Source organism: Macaca nemestrina, chromosome 3 (assembly GCF_043159975.1).
Source record: "Macaca nemestrina isolate mMacNem1 chromosome 3, mMacNem.hap1, whole genome shotgun sequence".
Taxonomy (NCBI): domain Eukaryota; kingdom Metazoa; phylum Chordata; class Mammalia; order Primates; family Cercopithecidae; genus Macaca; species Macaca nemestrina.
Genome location: NC_092127.1, coordinates 135,916,634 through 135,939,601, shown reverse-complemented (window position 1 = coordinate 135,939,601; position 22,968 = coordinate 135,916,634). Strand labels below are relative to the sequence as shown.

Here is a 22,968-nt window from a genome sequence, read left to right as displayed (position 1 = left end):
CAAAATTGATAGACCACTAGCAAGACTAATAAAGAAGAAAAGAGAAGAATCAAATGGACACAATAAAAAATGATACAGGGGATATCACCACCAATCCCACAGAAATACAAACTACCATCAGAGAATACTATAAACACATCTACGCAAATAAACTAGAAAACCTAGAAGAAATGGATAAATTCCTGGACACATACACCCTCCCAAAGCTAAACCAGGAAGAAGTTGAATCCCAAAATAGACCAATAACAGGCTCTGAAATTGAGGCAATAATTAATAGCCTACCAACCAAAAAAAGTCCAGGACCAGATGGTTTCAAAGACAAATTCTAGAGCTGTTACTATTCCTTCTGAAACTATTCCAATCAATAGAAAAAGAAGGAATCCTCCCTAACTCATTTTATGAGGCCAACATCATCCTGATACCAAAAACTGGCAGAGACACAACAAAAAAAGAGATTTTAGACCAATATCCTTGATGAACATCAATGCATAAATCCTCAATAAAATACTGGCAAACCTAATGCAGCAGCACATCAAAAACCTTATCCACCATGATTAAGTTGGCTTTGTCCCTGGGATGCAAGGCTGGTTCAACATAAGCACATCAATAAATGTAATCCATCATATAAACAGAACCAAAGACAAAAACCACATGATTATCTCAATAGATGCAGAAAAGGCCTTGGACAAAATTCAACAGCCCTTCATGCTAAAAACTCTTAATAAATTCGGTATTGATGGGGTGTATCTCAAAATAATAAGAGCTATTTATGACAAACCCACAGCCAATATCATACTAAATGGCCAAAAAAATGGAAGCATTCCATTTGAAAACTGGCACAAGACAGGGATGCCCTCTCTCACCACTCTCATTAAACATAATCTTGGAAGCTCTGGCCAGGCAATCAGGCAGGAGAAAGAAATAAAGGGTATTCAATTAGGAAAAGAGGAAATCAAATTGTCCCTGTTTGCAGATGACATGATTGTATGTTTAGAAAACCCCATCGTCTCAGCACAAAATCTTAAGTTGATAAGCAACTTCAGCAAAGTACCAGGATACAAAATCAAGGTGCAAAAATCACAAGCATTCTTACACACCAGTAACAGAGAGCCAAATCATGAGTGAACTCCCATTCACAACTGCTTCAAAGAGAATAAAATACCTAGAAATACAACTTATAAGGGATGTGAAGGACCACTTCAAGGAAAATTACAAACCACCGTTCAATGAAATAAAAGAGGACACAAACAAATGGAAGATCATTTCATGCTCATGAATAAGAAGAATCAATATTGTTAAAATGGCCATACTGCCCAAGGTAATTCATAGATTCAATGCCATCCCCATTAAGCTACCAATGACTTTCTTCACAGAATTGGAAAAAACTACTTTAAAGTTCATATGGAACCAAAAATGAGCCCACATTACCAAGAAAATCCTAAGCCCAAAGAACAAAGCTGGAGGCATCACACTACCCAACTTTAAACTATATTACAAGGCTACAATAACCAAAACAGCATGGTACTGGTACCACAACAGAGATATAGACCAATGGAAAAGAATAGAGCCCTCATAAATAATATCACACATCTACAGCCATCTGATCTTTCAAAAACCTGAAAAAAAAAAAAAAAACAAGAAATGGGGAAAGGTAACCCTATTTAATAAATGGTGCTGGGAAAACAGGCTAGCCATATGTAGAAAGCTGAAACTGGATCCCTTCCTTACACCTTATACAAAAATTAAATCAAGTTGGATTAAAGACTTAAATGTTAGACCTAAAACCATAAAAACCCTAGAAGAAAACCTAGGTAATACCATTCAGGACATAGGCATGGGCAAGGACTTCATGACTAAAACACCAAAAGCAATGGCAACAAAAGCCAAAATTGACTAATGGGATCTAATTAAACTAAAGAGCTTCTGCACAGCAAAAGAAACTACCATCAGAGTGAACAGGCAACCTACAGAATGGGAGAAACTTTTTGTAATCTACCCATCTGACAAAGGGCTAATATCCAGAATCTATAAAGAACTCAAACAAATTTACAAGAAAAAAAGCAAATAATCCCATCAAAAGGTGGGCAAAGGATATGAACAGACACTTCTCAAAAGAAGACATTTATGGAGCCAACAGACACATGAAAAATTCTCATATCACTGGCCATCAGAGATATGCAAATCAAAATCACAATGAGGTACCATCTCACACCAGTTAGAATGGCAATCATTAAAAAGTCAGGAAACAACAGGTACTGGAGAGGATGTGGAGAAATAGGAACACTTTTACACTGTTGGTGGGACTGTAAACTAGTTCATCCATTGTGGAAGACAGTGTGGCGATTCCTCAAGGACCTAGAACAGTTTGACCCAGCGATCCCATTACTAGGCATATACTCAAAGCCTTATAGATCACGCTACTACAAAGACACATGCACACGTATGTTTACTGCGGCACTATTCACAATAGCAAGGACTTGGAACCAACCCAAATGTCCATCAATGACAGACTGGATTAAGAAAATGTGGCACATATACACCATGGAATACTATGCAGCCATAAAAAAGGATGAGTTCATGTCCTTTGTAGGGCCATGGATGCAGCTGGAAACCATCATTCTCAGCAAACTATCACAAGAACAGAAAACCAACCACCACATGTTCTCACTCATAGGTAGGAATTGAACAATGAGAACACTTGGACACAGGGTGGGGAAAATCACTCACTGGGGCCTGCCATGGGGTCGGGGGAGGGAGGAGGGATAGTATTAGGAGATATACCTAATGTATATGATGAGTTAGTGGGTGCAGCACACCAGCATGGCACATGTATACATATGTAATAAACCTGCACGTTGTGTACATGTACCCTAGAACTTAAAGTATAATAATTAAAAAAAAAATAGTTATTTGGTTTTGCCCTGTCCCCATATTGACTATCTTATTGGGAACCACATGTCTCAGAGTTAACTTTGTCCTGTCTTCCTTGTTCTTTTTATTCGTTTAGTTTTATCTGTTTAATTTTTCCTTCATTTTAAAGTAACTCAAATAGTTTAACTAGAAAAAAAACCTACTTTCTTTTTTTTTTTTTTTTTAGCAAAATCAACATCCTTGTGTTTTGTAAAACTTTGTTTTATTTTCCCATTATTTTAACTTAGTAACCCAAATGCTCAGAGAAAAAAAATAAAGAGATAATTTAACATAACATGTCTTTAAAATTTTTAATTACTGAACAGAGATTTTAAATTATATTTATCAAATTAATTTTATCAAATCTTACCAGGGTTATGTGAATTAAAAGGTATCTGAGTCTAACAAGCACTTACTTTTTTAAAAAAAGATACTTGATTAGAGATCTTTCATGAAGTTTGGTAGTGAAATATCACTTTCATGTGACACATATAAAGACAGAGATATAACAGGTCTGCATAATTAAAAGGCAGGCCTCCAAAAAATATTTTACTTGCCTGTTTTTTGAAATTCTTCTCCCTTATTTTAGATTACTAATTAATAAAACATTACAGGAGCTAACAAAAAGTGAAGGAGAGTTATCATCCAAAGCCTTTTTAAAAGAGAAGGAGCTGAACTTCAGAGATATCAGTCTGAAGAATTTCAAAGAAACAGATTATAGATTATAGAATCTAAAAATTGAAAAGTTCTTGCATTAAGAGTAAGTCAATATTTTAATAAAATCTTGTTTTAACCAAATCTTTTAGCTCTATATTAGTGTTTTATTTCAATATCAAAGTTCAATCTTAGGAAACCTATTATAATTTCCTTTACTTAAAGACAATCACATAACATTTATATAAGTTCCCTTTTTACTAATCTTACCATGACTTAGATCATTTATAACATGCTTGGACTTCCTGGTTTGTCCTAAATATTCCTTTTTCTTGAGCAACCCAGTTATTTTATTTTAGGACAAAAATTCACTATACAAGATTCTTTCTCATAGAAAATCACTTTCCTTTTTACCTGTATTTTTTTTTTAATACCTCTTGTGGTTTTTTTTTTGGGCGGGGGAGGGGGGGGAGGTTCTTTTTCTTTCTTTCTTTCTTTTTTTTTTTTTTTTTTTTTTTGAGATGGAGTCTCTGTTGCCCAGGCTGGAGTGTAGTGGCTGATCTTGGTTCACTGAAACCTCTGCCTGCTAAGTTTAAGCAATTCTCTTGTTTTAGCCTCCCAAGTAGCTAGGATTACAGGCACCCACCACCACACCCAGCTAATTTTTGTATTTTTAGTAGAGAAGGGGTTTCACCATGTTGGCCTGGCTGGTTTCAAGCTCCCAACTTCAAGTGATCCCCGACCTTGGCCTCCCAAAGTGGCATGAGCCACCATGCCCGGCCTGGAGTTCTTCTTGAAACAGTCTCACTCTGTTGCCCAGGCTGTAGTTCAATGGCACAATCTTGGCTCACTACAACCTCTGCCTCCTGTGTATCTGGGATTATAGGTGTGCACCACCATGCTTGGCTAATTTTTGTATCAATATTTTTAGTAGAGAGAGTTTTGCTGTGTTGCCCAGGCTGGTCTCCAACTCCTGGCCTCAAGCAATCTGCCCGTGTTGGCCTCCCAAATGCTCCCATTACAGGCATAAGCCACTGTGCCTGACCACAAAAATATAAATTTATATCAATAACTTTCTTTACATCTCTTATATCCTTGTTCCTTTTACCTTGTTTTATACATAACCTTTAAATAGGCTTCAAATTAGACAAAGATATTTACCTTTTAATAAGAATATTAAAAATGTTTTCCTATAATTTTTAAATTGGAAAATTACCCAAACACTTAATATCTATTAATAACCTTAGATCATAAATTATATGACAAGTTTGTTTACAAGCATTTGCTGCCTTACATTTATTTGATTAATTTATTTAATAGTTTATCTAGATTATTTAGAAAAACTGTAACTCATTATTTACAGTAATACCCTGTTAACCAATGTTATAAACTATGAATTTCAGGAGTTTACTTAAGTAAGGAAACTTATGGTTAAATATAAGGGGGGTTGTTTTTGCCAATAACTCAGGATTCAGCTGTCTTCATTAAACCAACAATATTACATGTCTTATTTATCAAAAATTATACAAGCAGAGATCATTCTGTTTTAGGCTGGGTTTATAGTTTTATAACCCTTATGGCAAATTTTATAGTATTCTGCAGGGATTAGCATGAAACCATTTGATCAATAAGTACAAACAAAAATGCTAACAATTCTTAAGACATTTCTAATGTTATTTCAATAATTTTAAAGCCAGCTTAAAGATTTTCCTTAAGTCACATGAACTTCTAAAAGCACTTGACTAGTCTTTTTTTATATTTGATTTAATCGCTTTTATTTTTCTTCAAGCCAATTAATTAGAGCTCTTTTATGTATTTTTAGTAGTAAAACATTGTATACATAACACATAAAAACTTAGATGTATTAGGCACACAGAAGTACATCTTGTAGAATTCATAAGATCTCTTTTTCTTCCTCTCTTAGACTTTCACATTCTTTTATTATTATAATACTTTAATTTCTATGGTACATGTGCACAACGTGCAGGTTTGTTACATATGTATACATGTGCCATGTTGGTGTGCTGTACCCATTTACTCGTCATTTACATAAGGTGTATCTATCTCCTAATGTTATCCCTCCCCCTCACCACACCCCATGACAGGCCCCGGTATGCGATGTTCCCAGCCTTGTGTCCAAGTATTCTCATTGTTCAATTCCCACCTATGAGTGAGAACATGTGGTGGTTGGTTTTCTGTTCTTGTGATAGTTTGCTGAGAATGATGGTTTCCAGCTGCATCCATGGCCCTACAAAGGACATGAACTCATCCTTTTTTATGGCTGCATAGTATTCCATGGTGTATATGTGCCACATTTTCTTAATCCAGTCTGTCATTGATGGACATTTGGGTTGGTTCCAAGTCCTTGCTATTGTGAATAGTGCCGCAGTAAACATACGTGTGCATGTGTCTTTGTAGTAGCGTGATCTATAAGGCTGTGAGTATATGCCTAGTAATGGGATCGCTGGGTCAAACTGTTCTAGGTCCTTGAGGAATCGCCACACTGTCTTCCACAATGGATGAACTAGTTTACAGTCCCACCAACAGTGTAAAAGTGTTCCTATTTCTCCACATCCTCTCCAGTACCTGTTGTTTCCTGACTTTTTAATGATTGCCATTCTAACTGGTGTGAGATGGTATCTCATTGTGGTTTTGATTTGCACTTCTCTGATTGCCAGTGATGATGAGAATTTTTCGTGTCTGTTGGCTGCATAAATCTCTTCTTTTGAGAAGTGTCTGTTCATATCCTTTGCCCACCTTTTGATGGGGTTGTTTTTTTCTTGTACATTTGTTTGAGTTCTTTGTAGGTTCTGGATATTAGCCCTTTGTCAGATGAGTAGATTGCAAAAAGTTTCTCCCATTCTGTAGGTTGCCTGTTCACTCTGATGGTAGTTTCTTTTGCTGTGCAGAAGCTCTTTAGTTTAATTAGAGCTCATTAGGCAATTTTGGTTTTGTTGCCATTGCTTTCGATGTTTTCGACATGAAGTCCTTGCCCATGCCTATGTCCTGAATGGTATTACCTAGGTTTTCTTCTAGGGGTTTTATGGTTTTAGGTCTAACATTTAAGTCTCTAATCCATCTTGAATTAACTTTTGTATAAGGTGTAAGGAAGGGATCCAATTTCAGCTTTCTGCATATGGCTAGCCCATTTTCCCAGTACCATTTATTAAATAGGGAATCCTTTCCCCATTTCTTGTTTTTCTCAGGTTTGTGAAAGATCAGATGGCTGCAGATGTGTGTCATTATTTCTGAGGGATCTGTTCTGTTCCATTGGTCTATATCTCTGTTGTGGTACCAGTACCATGCTGTTTTGGTTATTGTAGCCTTGTAGTATAGTTTGAAGTCAGGTAGCGTGATGCCTCCAGCTTTGTTCTTTTGCCTTAGCATTGTTTTGGTAATGTGGGCTCTTTTTTGGTTCCATATGAACTTTAGTTTTTTCCAATTCTGTGAAGAAATTCATTTGTAGCTTGATGGGGATGGCATTGGATCTATAAATTACCTTAGGCAGTATGGCCATTTTCACGATATTGATTCTTCCTATCCATGAGCATGGAATGTTCTTCCATTTGTTTGTGTCCTCTTTTATTTCGTTGAGCAGTGGTTTGTAGTTCTTCTTGAAGAGGTCCTTCACATCCCTTATAAGTTGTATTTCTAGGTATTTCATTCTATTTGAAGCAATTGTGAATGGGATTTCACTCATGATTTGGCTCTCTGTTTGTCAGTTATTGGTGTGTAAGAATGCTTGCGATTTTTGCACCTTGATTTTGTATCCTGGGACTTTGCTGAAGTTGCTTATCAACTTAAGATTTTGGGCTGAGACGATGGGGTTTTCTAAATATGCAATCATGTCATCTGCAAACAGGGACAATTTGATTTCCTCTTTTCCTAATTGAATACCCTTTATTTCTTTCTCCTGCCTGATTGCCTTGGCCAGAACTTCCAACACTATGTTGAATAGGAGTGGTGAGAGAGGGCATCCCTGTCTTGTGCCAGTTTTCAAAGGGAATGCTTCCATTTTTTTGGCCATTCAGTATGATATTGGCTGTGGGTTTGTCATAAATAGCTCTTATTATTTTGAGATACACCCCATCAATACCGAATTTATTAAGAGTTTTTAGCATGAAGGGCTGTTGAATTTTGTCCAAGGCCTTTTCTGCATCTATTGAGATAATCATGTGGTTTTTGTCTTTGGTTCTGTTTATATGCCAGATTACATTTATTGATTTGCATATGTTGAACCAACCCTGCATTCCAGGGATGAAGCCCACTTGATCATGGTGGATAAGGTTTTTGATGTGCTGCTGCATTAGGTTTGCCAGTATTTTATTGAGGATTTTTGCATTGATGTTCATCAGGGATATTGGTCTAAAATCTCTTTTTTTTGTTGTGTCTCTGCCAGGCTTTGGTAACAAGATGATGTTGGCCTCATAAAATGAGTTAGGGAGGATTCCCTCTTTTTCTATTGATTGGAATAGTTTCAGAAGAAATAGTAACAGCTCTTCCTTGTACCTCTGGTAGAATTTGGCTGTGAATCCATCTGGTCCTGGACTTTTTTGGTTGGTAGGCTATTAATTATTGCCTCAACTTCAGAGTCTGTTATTGGTCTATTCAGGAATTCAGCTTCTTCCTGGTTTAGTCTTGGGAGGGTGTATGTGTCCAGGAATTTATCCATTTCTTCTAGGTTTTCTAGTTTATTTGTGTAGAGGTGTTTATAGTATTCTCTGATGGTAGTTTGTATATCTGTGGGATTGGTGGTGATATCTCCTTTATTGTTTTTTATTGAGTCTATTTTATTCTTCTTTTTTCTTCTGTATTAGTCTTGCTAGCAGTCTATCAATTTTGTTGGTCTTTTCAAAAAGCCAGCTCCTGGATTCATTGATATTTTGAAGGGTTTTTTGTGTCTCTATCTCCTGCAGTTTTGTTCTGATCTTAGTTATTTCTTACCTTTCGCTAGCTTTTGAATGTGTTTGCTCTTGCTTCTCTAGTTCTTTTAATTGTGATGTTAGGGTGTCAATTTTAAATCTTTCCTGCTTTCTCTTGTGGGCATTTAATACTACAAATTTCCCTCTACACACTGCTTTAAATGTGTCCCAGAGATTCTGGTATGTTGTATCTTTGTTCTCATTGTTTTCCAATAACATCTTTATTTCTGCCTTCATTTCATTATGTACCCAGTAGTCATTCAGGAGCAGGTTGTTCAGTTTCCACGTAGTTGAGTGGTTTTGAGTGAGTTTCTTAATCCTGAGTTCTAGTTTGATTGCACTGTGGTCTGAGAGACAGTTTGTTATAATTTCTGTTCTTTTACATTTGCTGAGGAGTGCTTTATTTCCAACTATGTGGTCAATTTTGGAATAAGTGCGATGTGGTGCTGAGAAGAATGAATATTCTATTGATTTGGGGTGGAGAGTTCTCTAGATGTCTATTAGGTCCACTTGGTGCAGAGCTGACTTCAGTTTCCTGGATATCCTTGTTAACTTTCTGTCTCATTGATCTGTTTAATGTTGACAGTGAGGTGTTAAAGTCTTCCATTATTATTGTGTGGTAGTCTAATTCTCTTTGTAAGTCTCTAAGGAGTTGCTTTATGAATCTGGGTGCTCCTGTATTGGGTGCATATATGTTTAGGATAGTTAGCTCTTCTTGTTGAATTGATTCCTTTACCATTATGTAACGGCCTTCTTTGCCTCTTTTGATCTTTGTTGGTTTAAAGTCTGTTTTATCAGAGACTAGGATTGGAACCCCTGCCTGTTTTTGTTTTCCATTTTCTTGATAGCTCTTCCTCCATCCCTTTGTTTTGAGTATATGTGTGTCTCTGCACATGAGATGGGTGTCCTGAATACAGCACAGTGATGGGTCTTGACTCTTTATCCAATTTGCCAGTCTGTGTCTTTTAATTGGAGCATTTAGAGTTTCAAATTCGTGTAACCTGTTTCATTAACCTAGGCAGTTGTCAGCTAAATAGTCCTAAATTAGCATATTAAAAGAAGCAACTCTTAGGTTATAAATCAGACAGCAAAATTTATCTCAAAGTACAGGGAGAAAGCCTGGTGTGCCAGAGGAAAATTAAAATGGATTTAATTGTTAATTACATATAAAATTATATAATTTATCATACGATTGTATAAGGAGACCAATTTTACTTAGATATGTAGTTTTAATTTTAGTCTCCATCTTTTAACTAGACCTCCACTCTGGGCAGTCCATACTGTATCTGGGCCTCCAAAAAAATTATTGTGAGGCTAGACCATGCTTTTACAGTACATTTTTTTTTTTGAAGACATTTCTTTAAATTTCTAAAGTGCACTCTCTCTTATTTTAAAGATCCAATAGTAACTTCTGTTTTTGTATCTATTGTAGTTGGAAAAACAAATCAGGCAACACAACACAATACAAGTAAGCAGTTTAAGATCTGAGAGGAAACTTGTCTGTTTACTCTGGGGGTTCCACAAGGAAATAGAAGTTTCTCCTCAAAAAGCAGTTTGGTGCCTTCTCTGTCTTCTTCAAGGAACCCCAAGCTGTAAAATACTAAGAAAAGCTTATATCAAGAGGAACAAGATCATAGGAGAGAAAACAAAAAACAAAAACATGAAGTCCTTTTAAAGACACACACACACACACACACACACACACACACACACACACACACCCCCTATAGCTTTTACTTCAGGACTCTAGCCATGAGATATTAATACAAATTTATTGGCCTGCTAAAGAAAAAAAGAAAAAAAAAACTCAATGGTTGTATCCAAACAGTGGTTTTTATCTCAGTAGAAAAGTAACAGCAGATTTAAAGTAGGCAGAAAAGAAAATAGAGAAAAAGAGAATTTAAGAACTCTATAGTTTGCAGGTTGACCTTAGGGCTCTTTTTCCTTGATGTAAATGTGCACAAAGACCATAACATTTCCATTTTACACAAACCCTGTGAAATAAGGGTGCCATAAAACCAACAGAGTGCTTGAAAGGGAGTCATTCTCCTTGTTTTTTTTTTGTTGTTGTTGTTGTTATTCTTCTTAAAAGGAGGAACTGAGCTATGGCTTAGGGTTTTGGTGGAATGGGTCGAAGTGTGTGCTCATTACAGATGGGACTTCACAGCATCACCAGTGAGTCACTGCTGTCTTCTTGCATGTGTCAGTTTCTCTTTCTAGGGGTCTAGCACCTCCAGGAGAACCCAAAGCTGGAAGTGACCAGTTCCCATATGTGCTTCCCAGATGAGGCTTTTTTAAACTAATTTTGTTGGCGATTCTCTGTAGGGCCACTGCACCTCACAGGGGTCAACCCCACAGACAATCCCACAAGACTTTTGGTCACCGAGAGTCACCTTTCAGCTGGAAGGAGCAAAATGGCCTTTCTCTTTGGAGCTGAGAAAACTCAGTCTCTCATTTATCTATGAAAACAATGGTTCAGTTCCTCATGCAAATGCACACAGACAAGCCAAGTAGAGATTAATTTTGGAGAAAAAGCAATGGAGAAGATCCTTTAGAATACACCTCTGAACTAAAAGTAGGATCCTTAAACAACATCTTCCTAGGAGAGAAAAAAAATAAAAACAGCTCAGAGTAAATCAAGGACCATCAACCAAAGGGAGGTCAGGGACTCAGGAGTACTTACCAGTTCCACTGGATGAGAAGCTCAAAGTCGGGGAGGCTTCCAATGGGCCTCTGCTGGTAACTTAGCTCTGACTTTGGGTAACTCCTTCAGGGTCCCAAGCCTTCTCTCAGTCCCCATGTGTTTGGGTGCCAAATGATTGTTGACCAAAAGAGTAAAACTCTGTAAAATATTTGAAGCTATTTACTCTGAGCCAAGTATGAGTGACCATGGCCCATGACACAGTCCTCAGGAGATCCTGAGAATATGTGCCCCTCTTTGTTGGTTTTCTATCTGGATGATCTTTCCATTAGTGAGAGTTGGGTGTTAAGTCCTCTAGTGTTATTGTATTGCTGTGTATATCTCCCTTTAAATGCATTAATATTTGCTTTATATACTTGGGAGCTCTGCTCTTTGCTACATAGATATTTATATTTGTTATATACTCTTGCTGAATTGACCTTTTTATCTTTACATAGTAATCTTATTTGACTCTTTTTATAGTCTTTGATATATAGTCTATTTTATCTGACATAAGTATAGATACTTTTGCTCATTTGGTTTACAGTTACATGAAATACCTTTTTCCACAACTTCACTTTCAGTCTTTGTGTGCCTTTATAGGTGAAGTGAGTTTCTAGTAGGTAGCATATAGTTGGTTTTTTTTTTTTTTTTTTTTTTAAATCCATTCAGCCACTGTCTGCCTTTTTGTTTGAATCCACTTACACACAATGTTATTATTGAACTTATTTAATTTAAAAAGTTTTTAACTTTTTACAGGGATTGCTGGCAAGATGGCCAAATAGGAACAGCTCTGCAGCTCCCAGTGAGACTGACGCAGAAGGTGGGTGATTTCTGCATTTCCAACTGAGGTACCCAGTTCATCTCACTGGGACTGGCTGGACAGTGGGTGCAGCCCACGGAAGGCGAGTCGAAGCAGCAATGCCCCACCCAGGAAGTACAAGGGATTGGGGAATTTTCTTCCCTACCCAACGGAAGCCATGAGGGACTGAGCCTGAGGTACCATGCACACTCTAGCACAGATACTGCGCTTGTTCCACAGTCTTCACAACCTGCAAACCAGGAGATTACCTCAGGTGCCTACACCACCAGGGCCTTGGGTTTCAAGCATAAAACTGGGCGGTCATTTGGGCAGACACCAAACTAGCTGCAGGAGTTCTTTTTTTCCATACCCCAGTGGCACCTGGAATGCCAGCAAGGCAGAACAATTCACTCCCCTGGAAAGAGGTGCTGAAGTCAGGGAGTCAAGTGGTCTGGGTCAGCGGGTCCCACCCCCCCATAGAGCCCAGTAAGCTAAGATCCACTGGCTTGAAATTCTCACTGCCAGCACAGCAGTCTGAGATGGACTGCGGATGTTCCAGCATGGTGGGGGGGAGGGGCGTCCGCCATTGCTGAGGCTCCGGAAGGTAGTTTTACACTCACATTGTAAACAAGGCCTCTGGGAAGTTCAAACTGGGTGGGGCCCACTGTAGCTCAGCAAAGCTGCTGTGGCCAGACTGCCAGATTTCTCTTCTCTGGGTAGGACATCTCTGAAAGAAAGGCAGCAGCCCCAGTCAGGAACTTATAGATAAAACCCCCATCTCCCTGGGACAGAGCACCTAGGGAAGGGGGTGGCTGTGGGAGCAGCTTCAGCAGACTTAAACGTCCCTGCCTGACAGCTCTGAAGAGAGCAGCAAACCTCCCAGCCCGCTGTTTGAGCTCTGCTAAGTGTCAGACTGCCTCAAGTGGGTCCCTGACCCCTGTGTATCCTGACAGGGAGACACCTCCCAGTAGGGGCCAACAGATAACTCATACTCTCCAGGTGCCCCTCTGGGATGAAGCTTCCAGAAGAAGGACCAGGCAGCAATCTTTGCTGTTTTGCAGCCTCTGCTGGTGATACCCAGGCAAACAGGGTCAGGAGTGGACCTCCAGCAAAATCCAGCAGACCAGCAGCAGAGGGGCCTGACTGTTAGAAGGAAAATTAACAAACAGAAAGGAATAGCACGTCCACTCAAACACCCCATCCGAAGGTCACCAACATCAAAGACCAAACGTAGATAAGTCCACAAAGATGGGGAGAAACCAGTGCAAAAAGACTGAAAATTCCAAAAACCAGAACACTTCTTTTCCGCCAAAGGAGCACAACTCCTCACCAGCAAGGGAACGAAAATGGATGGAAGAATGAGTTTGAAGAATTGACAGGAATAGGCTTCAGAAGGTGGGTAATAACAAACTCCTCTGAGCTAAAAGAGCATGTTCTAACCCAATGCAAGGAAGCTAAGAACCTTGAGAAAAGGTTAGAAGAATTGCTAACTAGAATAACCAGTGTAGAGAAGAACATAAATGACCTGATGGGGCTGAAAAACACAGCACACAGCATGAGAACTTTGTGAAGTATACACAAGTTTCAATAGCCAAATCGATCAAGCAGAAGAAAGGATATCTGTGATTGAAGATCAACTTAATGAAATAAAGACAGAAGACAAGATTAGAAAAAAAGAATAAAAAGGAATGAACAAAGCCTCCAAGAAATATGGGACTGTGCAAAGACCAAATTTACGTTTGATTGGTGTACCTGAAAGTGATGAGGAAAATGGACCCAAGTTGAAAAACACTCTTCAAGATATTATCCAGAAGAGCTTCTCCAACCTGGCAAGATAGGCCAACATTCAAATTCAGAAATACAGAAAACATCACAAAGATACTCCTCAAGAACAGCAACCCCAAGACACATAATCATCAGATTCACCATAACTGAAATGAAGGAAAAAATGTTAAGGGCAGCCAGAGAGAAATATCAGGTTACCCACAAAGGGAAGCCCATCAGACTAACAGCATATCTCTGATATTCAACATTCTTAAAGAAAAGGATTTTCAACCCAGAATTTCATACCCAGCCAAAATAAGTTTCATAAGCAAAGGAGAAATAAAATCCTTTACAGACAGGCAAATGCTGAGAGATTTTCTCACCACCAGGCCTGCCTTACAAGAACTCCTGAAGGAGGCACTAAATATGGGAAGGAACAACCAGTTCCAACCACTACAAAAACATACCAAATTGTAAAGAACATCAACACTATGAAGAAACTGCATTAACAAACAGGCAAAACAACCACCCAGCATCATAATGATAGGATCAAATTCACACATAACAATATTAACCTTAAATGTTAATGGGCTAAATGCCCCAATTAAAAGACACAGACTGGCAAACTGGATAGAGTCAAGACCCATCAGTGTGCTGTATTCAGGAGACCCATCACACGTGCAGACACATATAGGCTCAAAATAAAGGGATGGAGGAATATTTGCCAAGAAATAGAGAAAGAGAGAGAGAAAAAAAAAGCTGGAGTTGAAATTCTAATCTCTGATAAAACAGACTTTCAACCAACAAAGATCAAAAGAGACAAGAGCATTACATAATGGTAAAGGGATCAATGCAGCCAGAAGAGCTAACTATCCTAAACATATATGCACCCAATACAGCAGCACCCAGAATCATAAAGCAAGTTCTTAGAGACCTACAAAGGGACTTAGACTCCTACACAATAATAGCGGGAGGCTTTAACACCCCACTGTCAATATCAGACAGATCAACGAGACAGAAAATTAATAAGGATATTTAGGATTTGAACTCAGCTGTGGATCAAGTGGACCTAATAGATATCTACAGAACTCTCCACCCCAAATCAGCAGAATATACATTCTTCTCAGCACCTCATCGCACTCATTCTAAAATTGACCACATAATTGGAAGTAAAACACTCCTCTGCAAATGCAAAAGAACAGAAATCATAACAACATTCTCTCTGACCACAGTGCACTCAAATTAGAACTCGGGATTAAGAAACTCACTCAAAACCACGCAACTACATGGCAACTGAACAACCTGATCTTGAATGACTACTGGGTAAATAATGAAATGAAGCCTGAAATAAAGATGTTCTTTGAAACCAGTGAGCACAAAGAAACAATGTACCAGAATCTCTGGGATATATTTAAAGCAGTGTGTAGAGGGAAATTTATAGCACTAACTGCCCTAAAGAGCAAGCAGGAAAGATCCAAAACTGACACCCTAACATCTAAATTGAAAGAACTAGAGAAGCAAGAGCAAATAAATTCAAAATCTACCAGAAGACAAGAAATAACTAAGATCAGAGCAGAACTGAAGGAGATAGAGACATGAAAAACCCTTCAAAAAATTCAATGAATCCAGGAACTGGTTTTTTTAAAAGATCAACAAAATAGATAGACTGATAGTCAGACTAATAAACAAGAAAAGAGAGAAGAATTGGCCAGGCACTATGGCTCACGCCTGTAATCGCAGCACTTTGGGAGGCCAAGGCAGGTGGATCATGAGGTCAAGCAATCAAGACCATCGTGACCAACATGGTGAACTCCATTTCTACTAATAATACAAAAATTAGCTGAGGACCATGGCGTGCACCTGTAGTTCCAGCAATTGAGAGGCTGAGGCAGGAGAATCGCTTCAACCAAGGAGGCAGAGGTTGTAGTGAGCTGAGATCATGCCACGCACTCCAGCCTGGCGACAGAGTGAGACTCCATCTCAAAAAAAAAAAAAAAAAAAAAAAAAAAAAAAAAAAAAAAAGAAGAAGAAGAAAGAAAAGGAAAAAAAAAAAAGAAAAGACAGAAAATCAAATAATCAAATAGACACAAAAGTGATATATGGGATATCACCACTGATCCCACAGAAATACAAACTACCATCAGAGAATACTATAAACACCTCTATGCAAATAAACTAGAAAATCTAGAAGAAATGGATAAATTCCTGGACACATACATCCTCCCAAGTCTAAACTAGGAAGAAGTCAAATCCCTGACTAGACCAATAACAAGTTCTGAAATTGAGGCAGTAATTAATAGCATACTAACCAAAAAAGTGCAGGACCAGACGGATTCACAGCCGAATTCTACCAGAGGTACAAAGAGGAGCTGGTACCATTCCTTCTGAAAGTATTCCAATCAATAGAAAAAGAGGAAATCCTCCCTAACTCTTTTTATGAGGCCAACATCATCCTGATACCAAAACCTGGCAGAGACACAACAAAAAAAGAAAATTTCAGGCCAATGTCCCTGATGAATATTGATGCAAAAATCCTCAAAAAATACTGGCAAACTGAATCCAGCACCATATCAAAAAGCTTATCCACCATGATCAAGTTGGTTTCATCCCTGGCATGCAAGGCTGGTTCAACATATACAAATCAATGTAATCCATCATATAAATAGAACCAAAGACAAAAACCACATGATTATCTCAATAGAGGCAGAAAAGGTCTTCGACAAAATTCAACAGCACTTCATGCTAAAAACTCTCAATAAACTAGGTATTGATGGAACATGTCTCAAAATAATAAGAGCTATTTATGACAAACCTACATCCAATATCATACTGAATGGGCAAAAACTGGAAGCATTCCCTTTCGAACCAGGACAAGACAAGGAGGCTCTCTCTTGCCACTCCTATTCAACATAGTGTTGGAAGTTCTGGCCAGGGCAATCAAGCAAGAGAAAGAAATAAAGGTCATTCAAATAGGAAGAGAGGAAGTCAAACTGTCTCTGTTTGCAAATAGCATGATTGTATATTTAGAAAACCCCCTCATCTCAGCCTAAGATCTCCTTAAGCTGATAAGCAACTTCAGCAGTCTCAGGATACAAAATCAATGTGCAAAAATCACAAGCATTCCTATACACCAATAATTGACAGCCAAATCATGAGTGAACTCCCATTTGCAATTGCTACTAAGAATATAAAATACCCAGGAATACAACTTACAAGGGATATGAAGGAGCTCTTCAAGGAGGACTGTTGGGAGCAAGCCCCCCAAAATCTGGCCATAAACTGGCTGCAAAACTGGCCATAAACAAAATCTCTGCAGCACTGTGAAATGTCCACAACGGCACTAACGCCCAAGCTGGAAGGTTGTGGGTTTATGGAAATGAGGGTAAGGAACACCTGGCCCTCCCAGGGTGGAAAACTGCTTAAAGGCATTCTTAAGCCACAAACAAGAGCATGAGCGATCTGTGTCTTAAGGGCATGTTCCTGCTGCAGTTAACTAGCCCAACCTATTCATTTAATTTGGCCCATCCCTTCATTTTCCATAAGGGATACTTTTAGCTAATTTAGTATCTAGAGAAACAATGCTAATGACTGGTTTGCTGTTAATAAATATGTGGGTAAATATCTGTTCGAGGTTCTCAGCTCTGAAGGCTGTGAGACCCCTGATTTCCCACTTCGCACCTCTATATTTCTGTGTGTGTGTCTTTAATTACTCTAGCACCACTGGGTTAGGGTCTCCCCAACCAAGCTGGTCTCGACAGAGAACTACAAACCATTGCTCAGGGAAATAAGAGAGGACACAAACAAATGGAAAAACATTCCATGCTCATGGATAGGAAGAATCGATCTCATGAAAATGGCCATACTGCCCAAAGTAATTTATAGATTCATTGCTAACCCCACCAAGCTACCACTGACTTTCTTCATAGAATTAGGAAAAAAAAAAACTACTATAAACTTCATATGGAAAAAAAAAAAAAAAAAAGAGCCTGCGTAGCCAAGACAATCCTGGGCAAGAAGAACAAAGCTGGAGGCATCGTGTTACCTGACTTCAAACTACACTACAAGGTTACAGTAACCCAAACAGCATGGTACTGGTACCAAAACAGATATATAGACCAATGAAACAGAACAGAGGCCTCAGAAATAACACCACGTATCTACAACCATCTGATCTTTGACAAACCTGACACAAACAAGCAACAGGGAAAAGATTCCCTATTTAATAAATGGTGTTGGGAAAACTAGTCAGTCATATGCAGAAAACTGAAACTGGACCCCTTCCTTACACCTTATACAAAAATCAACTCAAGATGGATCAAAGACTTAAATGTAAGACCTAGGACCATAAACATCCTAAAAGAAAACCTGGGCAATACCATTCAGGTCATAGGCATGATAAAGACTTCATGTCTAAAACACCAAAAGCAATGGCAACAAAAGCCAAAATTGACAAATGGGATATAATTAAACTAAAGAGCTTTGGCACAGCAAAAGAAACTATCATCAGAGTGAACAGAAAACCTACAAAATGGGAGAAAATGTTCGCAATCTGTCCATCTAACAAAGGGCTAGTATCTGTAATCTATAAAGAACTAAAACAAATTTACAAGAAGAAAACAATCTCATCAAAAGGTGGGCAAATGATATGAACAGACAAAAGAAGACATTTATGCAGCCAACAAATGTATGAAAAAATGCTCATCATCACTGGTCATTAGAGAAATGCAAATCAAAAACAAAATGAGATGCTATCTCACACTAGTTAGAATGGCAACCATTAAAAAGTCAGGAAACAGCAGATGCTGGAGAGGTTGTGGAGAAATAGGAACACTTTTACACTGTTGGTGGGAGTGTAAATTAGTTCAGCCATTGTGGAAGACAGTGTGGCGATTCCTCAAGGATGTGGAACTAGAAATACCATTTGACCCAGCCATCGCATTACTGAGTATATACCCAAAGGATTATAAATCATTCTACTACAAAGAAACATACACACATATATTTATTGTGGCACTATTCACAATAGCAAAGACTTGGAACCAACCCAAATGTCCATCAATAATAGACTGGATAAAGAAAATGTGGCACATATACACCATGGAATGCTATGCAGCCATAAAGAAGGATGAGTTCACGTCCTTTGGAGGGACATGGATGAAGCTGGAAACCATAATTCTCAGCAAACTATCACAAGAACAGAAAACCAAATACCGCATGTTCTCACTCATAAGTGGTAGTTGAACAATGAGAACATATGGACGTAGGGAGGGGAACATTACACACCAGGGCCTGTCGGGGGATGGGGGGTTAGGGGAGGGATAACATTAGGAGAAGTACCTAATGTAGGGTTGATGGGTATAGCAAACCACCGTGGCATAGGTATACCTATGTAACAAAACTGCACATTCTGCACATCTACCCCAGAACTTAAAGTATAATAATAAGAACTTATTACAGTTATTTTCTTGCTTCTTTTCAGGTTGCTTTTTGTAATTCCTCTTTTCTTTTCTTCTTTTCTTACAACCTTCCTTTTACTTCCTGTGTGAGAGTAATATGGGTAGTACTTTTTAGTTTGTCACTTTTTATTTTTAGTGACTCTATTATAGTATTTGCATAGTGGTTACCATAAGGCTTACAAAAAATATCTTACAAATATAACAAATTATTTTCAAAAGACACAACTTATCTCCAGTCACAAAGAATAGAAACAAAGTAACAAAGAAAAAATTTTTAAAACCCTCTACACTTTAACCACATCCATCCCACATTTTGACTTTATATTGTCTCAATTTACATATTTTTACATTGCCTATTTCTTAACAGGTTGTTGTAGGCAATATCGTCTTGGATAGATTGGCTTTGGGACTTCATATTAGCGTTATGAGTGAATTACACATCACAATTACAGTATCAGATTATTCTGGATTTGTCCACGTCCTTAATTTTACCAGTGGGTTTTATAATTTTCACTGTTTTCATTTTGCACATTAGTGGCTTTTTAATTGAAGAACTCCCCTTAGCATTTCTTGTAAGATCTGTTGATGGTGAATTCTTTCAGCTTTTGTTTTTCTGGGAAAAACTGAATATCTCCATACTTGAAATGTAGCTTTGCTGGATACAGTTTTCTTGGATGACAGTTTTTTTTTTTTTTCCTCTCTCTCTTTCAGCACTTTGAAAATGTGCTCCTGGCCAGTATGCTGGGTTGCCAGACAAGTTGGGGCTCCTTTATATGCTATTTGTTTCTTTTCTCTTGCTGCTTTTAAGATCTTCTTTTTGTCTTTGACCCTAGAGAGTTTGATTATTATCTGCTTTTGGGTAATCTTATTTTGGTCAAATCTTTTTGGTGCTCTCTGACCTTTCTGTACCTGGATATTTATCTCTTTCTTGAGTTTGGGAAAGTTTTCTGTCATTATTTCTTTGAATAAGCTTTATACTCCTTGCTCTTGTTAACTCTCTATTGAACACCACTAATTCTTAGGCTTTCAGGTAATTTTCTATATCTTAAAAAAGATATAGAAATCTTTGTTCCTTTCCATTCTTTTTTTATTTTTTCTGCTCTATATATTTTCAAATAGCCTGTCTTTGTGCTCACTAATTCTTTCCTCTGCTTGATTTACTCTGCTGTTGAGAGCCTCTAATGAATTTTTCAGTTTGGTAAATGTATTTCTCAGTTCAAAGATTTCTGTTTGATTTTTTAAATTATTATTTCAATCTCTTAGTTAAATTTATCTGATAAACTTCTGAATTGCTTTTGTGTATTCTCTTGGATATCACTGAGTTCCCTTAAAACTGCTATTTTTGAATTCTTGGTCAGAGAGTTCATATATCACCATCTTGTTAAGGTCAGTTATTAGGGCCCTTGGTTTATCTGTTTAAGGAGGTTATGGTTCCCTGTCTTTTTTTTTTTTTTCCAAAATGGAGTCTTGCTTTGTCACTGAGGCTGGAGTGGCATGATCTTGGCTCACCGCAACCTCCGCCTCCCAGGTTCAAGCAATTCTTCTGCCTCAGCCTTCTGAGTAGCTGGGATTACAGGCCCCTGCCACCACACCCAGTTAATTTTTGTATTTTTAGTAGAGACGGGGTTTCACCATGTTGGCCAGGCTGGTTTTGAACTCCTGACCTCGTGATCCACCAGCCTTGGCCTCTCAAAGTGCTGGGATTACAGGCATGAGCCACTGCGCCTGGCCTGTTGTTTCTTATGGATGAACATCTATGTCTTTGCATTGAGGGATCAGCTATTTATTCCAGTCTTCTCTGTCTGGCTAGTTTTGGTTTTTATCAGCTATGTTTGTTCAGAAATTCTTTGTAATTTACCTATTATTTCTTGTATTTCTTTTTCTCTAGGTCACTGCCTCCTTTTCAGCACTAGATGGTTGGTGTCTTAAGCCCAGGTTTGCCTTGGTTTTAGTAAATTATCAGTGTGCCACCCATCTTGAATGGGGGAGGTCCCAAAGAGGATATCTCAGTAGTATAGGAAGGCTGGCTAAGGGTTTTTACCCAGGGGACCTGTGAGATGAACCTCTTACTGTGTGGTGCTGCTAAACAGCCACTCTGATTTGGCATCTCCTTTGGCCAAGTTATAGAACAGAGTTTCCAGAGATAAGGATGGTATTTCTATCTCCCCACTTTGTCTCTGGCTTTCCTCAGGGATATTTCTCTCTTCTGGTACTCTCAATGCTTCTTGTGGGTTGAGGCAGGGAAAGATTTCTCAGCAGAAAACTCAAGATTGTGGAGAAGCTGGTTATTCACCTCAGTCTCACTTTTTCCACTGTAGAAACTGTGAGTTGGTGGGGAATTTTCCACACACTTGGTGTCAGGCACACCAGGGAAAAGGATATCATGAATATGGAAGTTTGATTTTCTTACCATCTTCTTGGTGATTTTTTACTTCTCTGTGGCCCCAGGAACTGTCTTAATATTTGAGTTCTAAGATATTGTTGGTGATAATCTTGGCACTATATATTTGTTTGGTTTTCTGTGTAGAGGAGTGAAGCCAGAAATACTACCATTTTGGAACCTGCAAGCTCTTACTGATCACTGTCTTCCTTCTAAACTCTAATCGCATATATTGTCTTTACTCTGACATATATCTTTAATCCATAATCTCACCACAGGGCTAGTACCTGAGGAGAGGAAGGCAAGTCTTTCCAAGCATAGCTCTAACAAAAATTTTTACAAGCTATAATGGTGTTCTAGATGGGATTTCCAGAAAGTAGACTTTGACTTTAGTGCATCATTGGTACTAAAGATTATCCATGGGATCAATATCTGTGGAAGGGAGAGAAAGGAAGCAGGAGTAGGAACAGTGAGGAGTCAAACAACAGCCTCAGCCAACCCCACTGGAAGCCCTGGAGCTAGAATAACCTTTCACATGGCAAGGCCTTTATACCCCACAGTTATTGGGTGTGGGTTGGATGTGGGACTTCCCATGTACATCAATCACAGTGTTGTCTACTACCCTGGGATGAGCTAGCTTGAACTGCTCACCCAAGAAACCTAACCAAGCTCATCAAAATCTTCATCAGACTTCATACAAAGTCACATACTCATACCTCCTAGTAGCTATGGCCTCCTTCTCAGGAAAATGATGGATGAATTTTCAATGTAGACTGACAGGTAGAAAGGACAGTGGAAGAGAAGCAACAGCAGCAACAGCAACTGAATTTGCTGAACTCTGAACTGAACTAGAACATTTTTGGAGAACATGTCCAGGCATATATGTTAGATAGGAACCTGCTGTCCAAGAGCTTTTATATCAACTAACTAGAGACACATAATGCTGTGAACTCCAGGAGCATTTAAGAGGCTGAACCTCACCTGAGCCCATAATTCTCTTGGGCCATAGGATAACTACTTTACTAGATGTTCCCATTCTTAAGGCTCCTACAAGTTATATTTGGCCTATTAAATGGTGTTCTTGAAAAAGGAAGCAAATATTAACTGTGAATAAACAGATGACTGCATGATCTATTTTGCATCTGTGGCTCAAATCCAAACAAATAAAAAACAGAATATACTTCATTCTTAGATTATTATGCCTTTGGAATTATATGGATGAAATATCTATGGAAATCCCTCAGTCTTCTTTCTTTCTTTGCTAGGGCCCTGGTACTTTTTAAGAGAAGAATAAGAAACTCCAATTCTCATTATCCTCCCTCTCCTCTGCATTCAACTTATCTTCCTAGCTGCTGGCCCTGCTGGCCAACAATGACCCCAGATCCTCAACCAAATGCTTG

The 22,968-nt window shown here is 38.4% G+C and overlaps 1 long non-coding RNA gene across 4 annotated transcripts in view; it reads right to left on the bottom strand.

Moving 5' to 3' along the window:
• Positions 1–4,101: 4,101 nt before the first annotated feature.
• LOC105477312 (uncharacterized) overlaps positions 4,102–22,968 on the bottom strand; it is a 46,265-nt gene continuing 27,398 nt past the window's right edge. The window contains exons 3-4 of one of the 4 annotated variants that reach the window (XR_011621225.1): positions 11,170–19,270; positions 4,102–11,085 (exon numbers count right to left, since the gene is read on the bottom strand). This is a non-coding gene — a long non-coding RNA (uncharacterized lncRNA). Of the gene's footprint in view, positions 19,271–22,968 lie in introns of all 4 variants that reach the window. The other 3 variants (XR_011621226.1, XR_011621227.1, XR_011621224.1) reach the window with 3 other exon arrangements.